The sequence below is a fragment of the Loxodonta africana genome, chromosome 2 (assembly GCF_030014295.1).
Source record: "Loxodonta africana isolate mLoxAfr1 chromosome 2, mLoxAfr1.hap2, whole genome shotgun sequence".
NCBI lineage: Eukaryota > Metazoa > Chordata > Mammalia > Proboscidea > Elephantidae > Loxodonta > Loxodonta africana.
The window spans coordinates 191,837,494-191,850,510 of NC_087343.1; the positions used below are offsets into that span (position 1 = coordinate 191,837,494).

General features: G+C 44.6%; 1 long non-coding RNA gene across 1 annotated transcript in view; it reads left to right on the plus strand.

Annotated features, from left to right (window-relative positions):
• LOC104846114 (uncharacterized) overlaps positions 1–12,780 on the plus strand; it is a 34,052-nt gene extending 21,272 nt beyond the window's left edge. The window contains exons 2-3 of the long non-coding RNA XR_775788.3: positions 10,888–10,950; positions 12,296–12,780. This is a non-coding gene — a long non-coding RNA (uncharacterized LOC104846114). The remainder of the gene's footprint in view (positions 1–10,887; positions 10,951–12,295) is intronic.
• The last annotated feature ends 237 nt before the right edge of the window (positions 12,781–13,017 follow it).

Sequence of the window (13,017 nt, forward strand, 5' to 3'; positions counted from 1 at the left end):
CAAACTAGCTTCTCATTAAACAATTAGTACACATATTGTTTTGTGACATTGGTTACCAACCCCACGACGTGTCAATACTCTCCCCTTCTTGACCTTGGGTTCCCCATTACCAGCTTTCCTGTCTCCTCCTGTCTTCTAGTCCTTGCCCCTGGGCTGGTGTGCCCCTTCAGTTTCATTTTGTTTTACGAGCCTGTCTAATCTCTGGCTAAAGGGTGAACCTCAGGAGTGGCCTCATTACTGAGCTAAGAGGGTGTCTGGGGACCATACTCTCAGGGTTTCTCCAGTGTCTGTCAGGCCAGTAAGTCTGGTCTTTTTTTGTGAGTTAGAATTTTGTTCTACATTTTTCTCCAGCTCTGTCTGGGACCCTCTGTTGTGATCCCTGTCAGAGTAGTCAGTGGTGGTATCTGGGCACCATCTAGTTGTGCTGGATTGATTTGTTGTTTTTAGAAAAAAATTTTGTGTTTTATGTACACGCACACACACACATACACACACACACACTCATATATATAATCAACCAAACCTGTTGACATCGAGTTGATTCTGACTCATAGCAACCCTATAGGACAGAGTAGAACTGCCCCCTAGGTTTTCCAAGGAGCAACTGGTAGATTCAAACTGCCAACCTTTTGGTTAGCAGCCATAGCTCTTAACCACTGCACAGCAGGGCTCATATATATATATATATACACACACACACACATATATATACATTATCCTGTTTGCACCCTGAGTGGTGCAAATGGTTAAGTGCTTGTCTACTAGCAGAAAGGTTGGTGGTTCAAACCCACTAAGAGGTGCGTCAGAAAAGTGTGGTGATCTGCTTCCAAAAATTCAGCCATTGAAAACCGTATGGAGCAGTTCTACTGTGATACACATGGGGTTTCCATGAATCACAATTGACTTGGTGGCAACTAACAACAACAAATAACAACTAAAAACAAAACATTTGCCATTTCAAGATTTTTTACATGTACAACTCCGTGACGTTAATCACATTCACTGTGTTGTGCAAACATCACCAATATCCGGTTCCAGATTTTTCCATCACCCTTAATGGAAGCTCAGTGCCCCTGAAGCAATGAGCCCCTCTTTCTCCCTCCCTCCCACCCCCAATCTGGTTCTTGAAGAAAGGTACCCATTTCGTACTTCTTTAGATCTTCCTCAGCTCAGTGCGTAGTAGATGGTCATCAAATATTTGCTGAGTGAATGCATCTGGCAGGACTGGGTGGTGAGTTGGTGGTGGTGACTCTTATCTGATTAGAAACACTTCCTGTGATTTTCAGAGGGAGAATCAAGCATACGCGAGGCCATACCTCAGAGTCAACTAACTTAGAAAGTTGGTTTGTTCTTTCTGTGTTTGAGGCCTAAGCTCTAAGATATACCTACATTTCGTTGCCCTTGTTCTCCTTCTCCCTGCTTCCCTGACCAGTGTGGTTTCCGGAAGTTTTTTTTAAAGAAAGTTCGGACATATCAGAGAAGACTAGGACATCATACTCCCAGGCTTCCGGACATTCATTTCATTGGTAGAAGCAGCTTGACTGCTGTCTTGCTGAGAACTGTGTCTTGCTGGTGGCTGAGTAACATTCTGGGATTTGTCTCCTAAGTGGCCATCCCTCGGGCATCTCTGAGAAGCTCCAGTGGAAAGCCACAGACACGCCATGTAAATCCAGGTAGCTGAGAAGGCCAGTGCAGAGCAGTGGCAACCAGAGAACCGAGGCACCCAGGGCTGACTCCTTCTGTGTCCCCAGCAATATTTCACCACTTGGCCAGGCAACCAGTTAAAATTTGCACGAGAGGGCCCTGTCTTGAGCTAGGGAAGTTTTCAGTTTTAACAAGAGCCAAGGCCTTCCTGGAATTTTCTTTTAAAGCCCCAATACATAACCCTGCTTTACCTCTGCTGGGATGGTTTGGAATTAACAACTCTTCATGCTTTCTCTTTTAACCAAAAAACGCCGCCCTTGTTGTGAGCGAGGCGGAATTAATAGACACAAGGAGGGCATTGCAAATGACTTTGGAAATGGCAAAAATGCCTTTTATTTGTCATTTTTATAGAAAGGTCAAATAATTGAAAAAATGTCTTCAACGAGGAGTGAGACTCAGGGTTTACAAAAAAGCACACTTTGTTGATAAAATATGAACTGTTTGAAAGATTTATAAACGTCTAAAATCCTGCATAGCCCTTCAGAATTCAAAGCAGCAGGAAACCACTGTGATATTTTTAAAACAAGTATTTATAAAAGTAATTGGGCACTCTTGATGTGGAATAAGGAGGAAAAAAAAAGCTGCTAAGGAAGCTATATTGGACTTGACATAAAAGCGAGGTATGTAATTTGGGAACAGAACGGAGAGAGAGGAACACGGACACACAGTACCTGCGGAGCTCTGTCCTTCTGAATTGCTGGAGGCAGGAACGGAACAGGCTGCTGGCCCGACCCAGTCGCCTCCCCTAGCACTGGCAGGGCACCCCTCCCAGGTCTGTGGGCAGTGTCCAGGTATCTCAACAAATTTCTAAAATCCCTGTTTCAAACTCCGAGGCCCACTCGAACCGATTACATGCAAACTGGACAGAAAACACATGTTTCTGAGAACACTTTGGTTAAAATTAAAAATGTGGCAGACACCATGCCAATAATTTACTCGAGAATATCTGAACCAGATGCTGCTAGCCCGTAATTCCGAGTAATTTGCCAAAATTATGTATTTACTTTAATCTCAGAGATGGAGTTAAAATATGCATGATTTTTGTTATTTCTGATGCAAAAAAAAAAAAAAAAAATCCGAGTGACTTCAGCTAATGCAGAATGGAGAAGTAGACATGGGCAGGAGGTTTGTTAACTCCGGCTCCAACGCGTGCTGGGTTAACCAAATGGAGCCTCCAAATGTACAATGCCCCAGGAAGGTAAACAAACAAACAACAACAAAAAACGTTGGGTAGAACGTTAATTCATGGAATGACAACGTTGTATTAAGACAGTGTCTCTACTGGTGACAGAATTCTAATTCCTAAGTGGTTCCCAATCGTGGGCGCATCATGTAGTTTATGTGATGCCAAACATCTGGATGAAAGTGGAAAAAAAAAAATTTAGTCAGCTCTGGAGTTCTGTTCTCTATAAAGCTAAATAATTGAATAGTGCAATGAGCTGGTCAGTAGACATTTTTCTGTTCTTATTTTCGATTTTCAGCATTATGAATTGTAATCTACTCGACAGCAGTGAGTTTGGTTTTTTTTTTTTTTTCTGGTTTAACTAGAGAGAGGCAATCTAGTGTAGTGGGTAAGGATGCAGGCTCTGAAGTCAGTACTGCCTGGGTTCAAATCCTAGCTTGACCACATACTAGCAATGTGATGTTGGGCGTAGTTACTTAAGTTCTCCATGCTTAGCCTTCTCATCTGTAAAATGAGTTTAATAACAACATCTACCTTGTAGAGTTGTTGTGAGGGTTAAATAAGTTAATATGAGTGTAGCACTTAGTACAATATGTGAAAACAAAGTGCTCTCAAATGTTACTCATTTTGTGATTAATATTATTTAAGTTTTTTAAGACCTAGGGGAGAGCGGACACTAAATTTCTACCTTTTGTTCTTTGGCAAATGGGAAGTGTTACTTGGGGAGGGAGAAAATTTTTTATTTTTTATTTGTTGTTACTGTCAGTTGCCTGGTCCTCTACCATCTTCACGATCATCGATATGCCTCAGTCCATTTTTGCAGCCACTGTGTGTTTTGAGTGCCTTCTAACCTAAGGAGCTCATCTTTCAGCAGTATATCAGTCCGTATTCTGTTGTGATCCATAGGGTTTTCACTAATTTTCAGAAGTAGATCTCCAGGCCTTTCTTCCTAGTCTGTCTTAGCATGGAAGCTCCACTGAAACCTGTCCACCATGGGTGACCCTGCTGATATCTGAAGTACTGGTGGCTTAGCTTCCAGCAAGCCACCACAATACAACCACCAGACAGATGGGTGGTGGTTTATTTTTTATACCCTTTATTTTTTAGACTAGTTTTAGGCTTACAGAGAAATTACATGGAAAGTACAGAGTTCCTGTATATTTCATCCCCTCCCTGCACAGTTTCTCCTTGTCATGGATTGAATTTTGGCCCCCCAAAATATGTGCTGTAAATCCTAACCTCTGTTTTGTAGCCCTGGTGGTGCAGTGCTTAAGCATTTGGCTGCTAGCCAAAAGGTCCACAGTTCGAATCCACCAGGCACTCCTTGGAAACCTGATGGGGCAGTTCTACTCTGTCATATAGGGTCGCTATGAGTCTGAATCAGCTAGACAGAGATTTTTTTTTTTTTTTAATGCCTGTGGTTATAATCCCGTTTGGAAATGGGCTGTCTTTGTTATGTTAATGAGATAGGAGTAATGTAGGGTGTGTCTTGAGTGAATCCTTATAAGACACAAAAGGAGCAGATTAAGGAAGCAGAGATACCAAGCCACGTGAAGATTGCCCAGGAGCGTTAGCTCAGAAAAGACAAGGACCTTCCTCCAGAGCTGACAAGAGAACACCTTCTGCTAGAGCTAGCACCCTGAATTTGGACTTCTGGCCTCCTAAACTGTGAGAAAATAAACTTCTGTTTGTTAAAGCCACCCAGTTGTGGTATTTCTGTGATAGCAGCACTAGGTAACTAAGACACCCTGTTATTAACATCTTGTGTTAAGGTGGTACACTTGTTATAATTGATGATTCGGCATTGATACACTATTATTAACCAAAGCCATAGCTTACATTAGGGTTCACTCTTTGTGTTATATAGTGTTACAGGTTTTGACAAATTCGTAATGTCGTGTGTCCACCATTACAGCATCATGCGGAATAGTTTCACTGCCCTTAATATGCCCAGTGCTCCAACCCTCTCTTCCTACCCCCTGTAGTTTTACCTTTCCTAGGATATCATATAGTTGGAATCATACAGTATGTAGCCTTTCAGTCTGGTTTCTTTCACTTAGCTCTATGCATTTATAGTTTCTCCATGTCTTTGTGTAGTTTGATAACTCATTTCTTTTTATTGCTGAGTAATATTTCATTGTATGTACCATCCATTCACTACTGAAGGCCATCTGGGTTGTTTCCAGTTTGGGGCAGTTATGAAGAAAGCTGCTTTAAACATTTATGTACAGGTTTTTCTTTTAATTGTGCTTTAAGTGAAAGTTTACAAATCAAGTCAGTCTCATGCAAAAACTCATGCACACCTTGCTATGTTCTCCTAGCTGCTCTCCCCCTAATGAGACAGCCCACTCCTCCCCTCCACCCTGTATTTCCTGTGTCCGTTCAGCCAGCTTCTGTCCCCCTCTGCCTTCTCATCTCGCCTCCAGACAGGCCTGCCCGCATAGCCTCATGTGTCTACTTGAGCCAAGAAGCTCACTCCTCACCAGTATCATTTTCTGTCTTATAGTCCAGTCCAAACCCTGTCTGAATAGTTGGCTTTGGGAATGGTTTCAGCCTTGGGCTAACAGAAGGTCTGAGGAACATGACCTCCAGGGCCCTTCTAGTCTCAGTCAGACCATTAAGTCTGGTCTTTTTATGAGAATTTGAGGTCTGCATCCCACTGTTCTCCTGCTCCATCAGGTGTGTGCAGGTTTTTGTGTGGACATAATTTTTCAACCCATTTGGGTAGATGCCTAGAAGTGTGATTGCTGAGAATTTATTTTTTAACTTTTTATTGTGCTTCAGGTGAACGTTTACACAGCAAATTAGTTTCCCATTCAACAATTCACACACAAATTGTTCCATGGCACTGGTTGTCAGTGTCTGCACTCTCCCCATTTCCACCCTGCCTTCCTATTTCCATCTCCCCGGTTTCCTTACCCCTCCTTGCCTTCTCATCTTTGGTTTTCGGCAGACTTTGCCCATTTGGTCTCGTATAGCTGATTGTTCTAAGGAGCACATTCCTCATGGGTGTTATTATTTTATAGGCCAATCAGTTATTTGGCTGAAAGGTGACCTCAGGGAATGGCTTCAGTTTCAGGTTAAAAGGGCGTCTGTCTTAGGGTGAATAGTCTTGAGGGTTCCTCCAGCCTCTATCAGTACAGTTAAGTCTGGTCTTTTTTTATGGATTTGAGCTTTTTCTACATTTTTCTCCCATTCCAACCAGGACTTCTATATTGCATCCCTGGTCAGAGCGGCTGGTAGTGTTAGCTGGGCACCATCTAGCTCTTCAGGTCTCAGGGCTAAAGAAGGCTGTGCTTCATGCGGGCCATTAGTCTTTTGAACTAATTTCTTCTTTGTGTCTTTGGTTTCCTTCACTCTCCTTTGCTCCAGATAGGAAGAGAACAATAGTTATATCTTAGTCACTCACAAGCTTTTAAGACCCCAGACACTATGTGCCACACAAGGTTGTAGAACATTATCTTTATGAACTCTATTATGACAATTGACCTAGATGTCCCCTGAGACTATGGTTTTCAGCCTTCAAGCCCAGTAACTTCAGCCCCATGAGGTGTTTGGATATGTTTAAGAAGTTTCCATAGCTCTGCTCCGAGAATTTATTTTTAATATAAAAATATCTCTCAAGTCCATGGCTGGCTGTCCATGGCCTCAGTCTGGCCTTCATCTTCTCTCACCTGGACTATTACAGTGGCCCGTGGACTGGTCTTTCTGCTTTATGCTAATCCAGATGTGGCTCTCTTTCTAGGCCGGTCCTTCTAAAATGCAAATCTGATCTCCGTTAGTCCTTTAGACGCATTCCACATATTCCCCACCCCCTGCCCCATATACCGTCTCTACAGATGCGGCCTGGGCTCTTTAGCATGGCATCTAAGGCAATTAATCCGTCACACCTCAGGGCCTCAAGAAGTGCATGAGATCTCTGAATATGTGGTGCCTGAGGTGTAAGGGATCCAGGAATCATGCCCATTTTACAGATGAGAAGTGAAGTCAGCTCTAGTGCTGGGTGCCACCCCACTTATGATTGAGTGCTTCGTGGGGTCTGCCGTATTGTGCTCAATTTGAGGGGCCCCAGGTGCCAGGCAATGTTCCCTGCTTCTAAATACTTGCTGGGGTTGGTGATGTGAAATGAAACTACCAACTAATAGGGCTGTAGGAGACCTGGGTTCTAGTCCTGGCTGTCTCTTGTTTGTTTGGGGCCTGACCCTTCTGAGTCTTTCATCTTCAAAGGAGAATTCTGGGCCACGTTGGTCTCTGTGGGCCTTTCTAGCCTGGAAAGCCCATGAGTTGGAAATTCTTGCAGTTGCCCCTGAAAGGCGATACTTCCAGGCAGGAGAATATCTTAAGCAGCTCTCTAGAGAAGTCTTGGAAGGGAGGGGTATGGGTGGGCTTGCCTGCTGGGTGCAGGTGAAGGTGTCCTTCCAGGCACAAGCCAGTGATGGAACTGGGGAGTGGATGAGGTCCGGGAGGAGGCTGAAGAGTGCTGGCTTCCCTAGAAGGGTGGACGAGATTGTTAGAGAGAGGAGGCGGAAAGGGCTGTTTATTCCCTGCGTTTGGTTGGTGAGCTAACCAGCTCCTGTCACCTGCTGGAGTCCAGAAAACGTGCAGTCTAGTGCTTAGCCCCAAACCAAAAACCTAACCCATTGCCATCAAGTCACTTCCAACTCATAGTGACCCTACGTGTTAGAGTAGAAGTGCCCCATAGGGTTTTCTTGGCTGTTTCTCCCTCAGTGCTACTGCATGGGTTCAACCACCAACTTTTCCCTTAGTAGCAGAGAACAAATCTCTTGTGCCCTCCAGAGGCCTCTGCCTGGCCCAAAGCAGATGCCAATTAGGTGTCTGTGGAATAAGTAGACGATTCTGGCTCTCAGTGTCGTGTTTGACAGACATACACCTGTGAACCTTGCTTTCTTTCCTCTGGTTCTAATAATCATCCCCATGCCTTCCCCTTGCCCCCATGCTCAACCCAGAAAACCCCTCTGGGCTCTCTGTGAACTGCAGGAAAGTGTTCCACCCAGAGGTGGAGATTCCCTCCCACCATCTCCCATCATGCCTTGTGTTAGCTCTCCATGGCCCTGTTCTTACTCTGCAATTTAACTCTTTTGGGGGAATCAACACCTTTCTTCTGGATGCTTTAAAAAACAACTCAGTGAACTAAGTCGGTTACCAAAGGACAAATATTGTCTGATCCCACTTATATGAAATAGGCAAATGTATAGAGACCAAAGAGTGGCGCGAAGGGTTTGCTCTTGGCTACTAACCAAAAGGTTTGTACTTCCATAAAGATTACATCCAAGAAAATCCTATGGGGCAGTTCTACTCTGTCACATGGGGTTGCTGTGAGTTGAAAATTGACATCATGGCACCGAAAAATAACAATGATATACATGCAATGGAATATTTCTTAGCCATAAAGAGAGATGAAGTTCTGATACATGGATGAACCTTGAAAACATTATGCTGAGTGAAATAAGCCAGATATAAAAGAACAAATATTGTATGATCCCACTTATATGAAGTAGGCAAACGCGTAGAGACCAAAGTGGGAAGCGGTGGGCACTGCCTGGGAGTGGTGGGGGGGGGGCACTGACTTTCTGTTAATGATGGTGGAGTAGTTTGGAAGATAGTGGTGATGGTTGCACATGATAACAATAATCAGTGTCACTCAATTGCACCTGTAAAAGTGGTTGAATTGGTAAATGGCTTGTTATACAGATTTTTACCACAATTTGAAAAAAAAAAAAACAAAACGCAAGTGCCACATAGGCTCTGTTCCTGCAATTTGCTCTCTGCTCCTTACACTTGGCTCCATTGTGTTGGAAGTGATCCCAGAGTTTTCTGGCTTTAAAGATTGGACCAGGATCTCCCTGGAGGGGCGTAACTCCAATGCAGCCATCCCCTGGCCCCCAGATCTGTGGAGAGGCTACTCTTTCTAGCTCTTTCCCTTTGGACTTGCTTTCCATGTGATTCCCACTTTTACACTGAGGCGGAGAGTCCCGCAAGCTGCCCAAGTTGCCTTTTTTTGAGGTCAGGCTGCAAAAGCTATTTTCTTTAGTACTTGCCATGTGTTCCATGGCTATCGACATTAGAATTAGGCACAGAAGGTATCTGTGTGTTGCAAGGTTCCCAAGGAGTCTGGCTGTTCTGCTGTTTGTCTGGTTCTAAGAAAAGCTCAAAAAGAGAGGCTCCCTCTTGCGGGTCATGAATGATAGATACTATCTTGAGGGACAGACTTGAGAGAGAGTGTGGCTATTGTCATGGCAGGGAGATCCAGCTCAGGAGTAAAAAAAACGAAAACAAAAACCAAACCCAGTGCCGTTGAGTCGAGTCGATTCCGACTCATAGCGACCCTATAGGACAGAGTAGAACTGCCCCACAGAGTTTCCAAGGAGCGCCTGGTGAATCTGAATTGCCTACCCTTTGGTTAGCAGCCGTAACACTTAGCCACCATGCCACCAGAGTTTCCAGCTCAGAAGTGTGTGGGTTAAATTGTGTACCCAATCAGAAGGAGGAGGCCCACCTTTGAAGTTAGAGTTTGAGAGGTGGCCTAGCCTCCCTCTTGGTGCCCAGGGGACGGGGCTCTGCCACAGTCCCACCTCGCATTCGGCCCCTGCTGTTAGACAGCAGTTGTGGACAGTCTGAGCACCTGCAAAGGGAGTGGGGAAAAAGCAGGCTTCTTTATCCTTTCAAGTCTTTGAGGTATGTGGGAAAGGCGAGTCGTCAGACCAGACAAGAATGACCACTAACTGCTCTTCTGGCCATTTCGCCACTGGCCTGGCCACAGGTCTGCTTGCTGTCCGTTTGTCAACACTTGGGACTGAGCCCTTCTGTCTGCTGGGCTCTTTGGGTGCACGAGGAGACAGAGGAGGAGACAGCCGCCTTCACTTCGAGCCCGGGTTTGAGGGCCGCTCCTGCCCTGGAGGCTGTTTATTTTCTCTGAGGAATGTTGCTGGCAATTAGGCCAGGTTGATGAGGAAAACATAGCCCGTTGAGTCTTCCACCTGGCTGTCTGAGGGCAACGAAGGCTCTCTCAGTCTGCCTTCTCTGGGAGGCAGTGTAGTTTAATGGTCAACATGTGGCATCTGGAATCAGGCTATCTGGGTTCATAGCCCTACTCTGACACTTGTCAGCTGCGTGGCCTGGGGCAAGTCACCGATCTCTTTGTGCTTCTGTTTCCTTGTCTGTAAAATGGAGGTAATAATAGCCCCACCTTTTCAAGGTGTTGTGAGAGCTAAATAAATGCTGAGCCCAGTTCCTGGTATATAGTAAAAAAAAAAAAAAAAAAAAAAAAAAAACAACACTTTTTTTTACCACCTGATAAATACTAATGATTATTAGTTCACCCCTGGCCCTGACTATTCTCTGGAGAGAATCTTTTAGCTGTCTCAGCTTTCATCTTCTTGTATTCAACTACTGGCCTTCGTGCTTGAGGAAGAAACCATCTTTCTATTCCATGTGGCGCTGGAGAAGGGGGAGCCAGCAAGATTACACACCAGTCCCATGGCTCCTTTCTGTAATCCAAAGGCTTCCATCTACCTGACTCTCTGCCTCAGTTTTCACCCTTTTGAGCTATAATTGGGATTATTCCTAATTTGCATCACATGGTTCCTTAGCAACCCTCATTAATCTAGAATTAGGTACAAAAATACTTTTGGTTAGAATTTCAAATATCTTAATTTATTATAGACTATAGCTTTAAAACATAATTACTTTGATCTCTCCCCCATTTCAAAAGTATTACAGATTTATCGTAAAGTATATAGAATACACAGATGATCAGAAAGAAGACTAGAAAATCACCCCTCTCTAAGCATTTTGGGGTATATTCTTCCAGTTTTTAAAATACAAATATGTGTATATTTGATACAAAATTGGAATTGTACTACCCGTTCATTTTGTAAATAGCTTTTTCTCCATTTCACAATGTCTATCTGTGCATGAAGTGATAAAATATTTTTTAGAAGAATCTAAGTTTCTAATCAGGTAATATGTGGCTTCTCCAGGAAAGACACAACACCTGGCTCAAGGTGTATACCGTCCCAGTGGAGACAATGAGGACATGAATGGTAAGGAGCTGGGCTGGCTGGCACCTGGGTGAAGGGGCAGCCCAGAAGGGCACACCTGTGGGCGCTTGGAGCCCAAGCCCCAGCTGGAGAAGGGAGTAGGGAGGATGCAGTTGGAATGTGGGTGGGAAAATCATCTCCCCAACCTGATTTTTCTCTTGTAACCAGAGATGGCTTTAGGCCTGGGCACAGAGGGATGGATGGACAGCCTGCTGCTACTGGCATTCCCAGACCCCAGGCCAGTTACAGAGACACGTGGATTAGTTGGGACCTGGGCATGGGGCAGGGGATGAGAGGTCTGCCTGTCGGAGAGGCCAGTGGTAGTTAAGCACACAGACACTGAAGCTAAATGATCTGGGTTCAAATCCCACTACTGCTGCTTGTTAGCTTTGTGATGCCAGACAAGTTGCTTATTCTTTCTCTCTGCCTCAGTTTCCTCATCTACAAAATGGAGATTCTAATTGTGTCAGTCTCATAATGTAGGTGTGGAGTACATGAATATGCACATATAAAACCCTTGGAACAGTGTCTGGATGATAATGAGTATTACGTGAGCTTTAATTGCAGTTATTATTGTTTTAGGGCAGTGATTGTCAACCATTGGCTGCACATTAGAATTACCTGGGAGAGTTTAAAAAGATACTGGTGGCTGGGCCCCAACCCAGACCAACTGAACCAGTACCTCTGGAGGAGGGGGGACAGGCAGCAGTATTTTTTAAAGTCCCCCCACCCTGCTAGGCGATTCTAATATGCAGCCAAGGTCGAGAACTATTTCTAGATAATAGATGGGGAGCTTAGTTCCTTAGCCCAGCCTTTGAAGACAGGTAATAGTCACCTGGGAGTTATCTATGGAGAAATGAGGATCTACCCTGGCAGCCCACAGCTACACTGTGCAGTGCTCCCTAAACCTGCTGGAGTGCTGGGGCCACCTGAGGAGCCTAGAAAAAAGGAAAGATTCTTGGGTTGATTCCTGGAGATTCTTATTCCGTGAGTCTGCAATGGGGCCCAGGAATCTAGATTTCGAAGAGCTCCCATTATAGTGGTTGGGGCAGCCATTGCTAGTTTGCCTCTCTGAGCCTCAGTTTCCTCAGCTGTAAAATGGGTACCCTCCTTGCAATGTTGGCATGGTAGTTAAGAGCTCGGTTGCTAACCGAGAGTTTGGCAGTTCAAATTCATCATCTGCTCCTTGGAAACCCTATGGGCTAGTTCTACCTGTCCTGTAGGGTTGCTATGAGTTGGAATCGACTCAACAGCACCTAACAACAACAACTTACCATGTTGTTGTGGGGATTGGAGGTATTATATAAAAGTGTTAGGCCTTGATTCAGACCTACCCTGTGCCTGACAGGAAGAAGACATGAAGAAATGAAGACAGCATGAGAGGTGTGGGCCACACAGCAGACAGGGAGACAAGGCAACACTGGTGGCAGGTAACTGAGTGGGCCTCACACCTGTGTTCTCAGACTGGCTGAGCTGGGAGGGTGGGGATTTGAACCTACGTGTAAGCTGCCTCTAGTTGGCCAGTGTTTGACCCCAACATCCTTAAGCCCCCAGCAGGAGTGGATGCCTTTTTTCTGAGCTCACAGGGCTGCTGTGTTTTTGCATGGGGAACGGTTTCTCTATTGTATTAGTTTTCTGTTGCTGCTGTAACAAATGGCCATAAACTTAGGGCTTAAAACATACAAATTGTTTTTTTTCTTTTTATTGTGCTTTAAGTGAAAGTTTACAGTTCAAGTCAGTTTCTCATACAAAAACTTATACACACATTGTTATGTAACCCTAGTTGTTCTCCCTATAATGTGACAGCACGTTCTTCCTTTCCATCCTGTATTTCCTGTGTCCATTCAACCTGCTCCTGTCCCTTTCTGCCTTCTCATCTTACCTCTGGATAGGAGCTGCCGATTTAGTCTCATGTATCTACTTGAACTAAGAAGCACTCTCTTCATGAGTATCATTTTATGTCTTATGGTCCAGTCTAATCTTTGTCTGAAGAGCTGGCTTCGGGAATGGTTTTAGTTCTGGGTTAACAGAGAATCAGGGCCATGTCTTATGGGGTTCCTCCAGTATCAG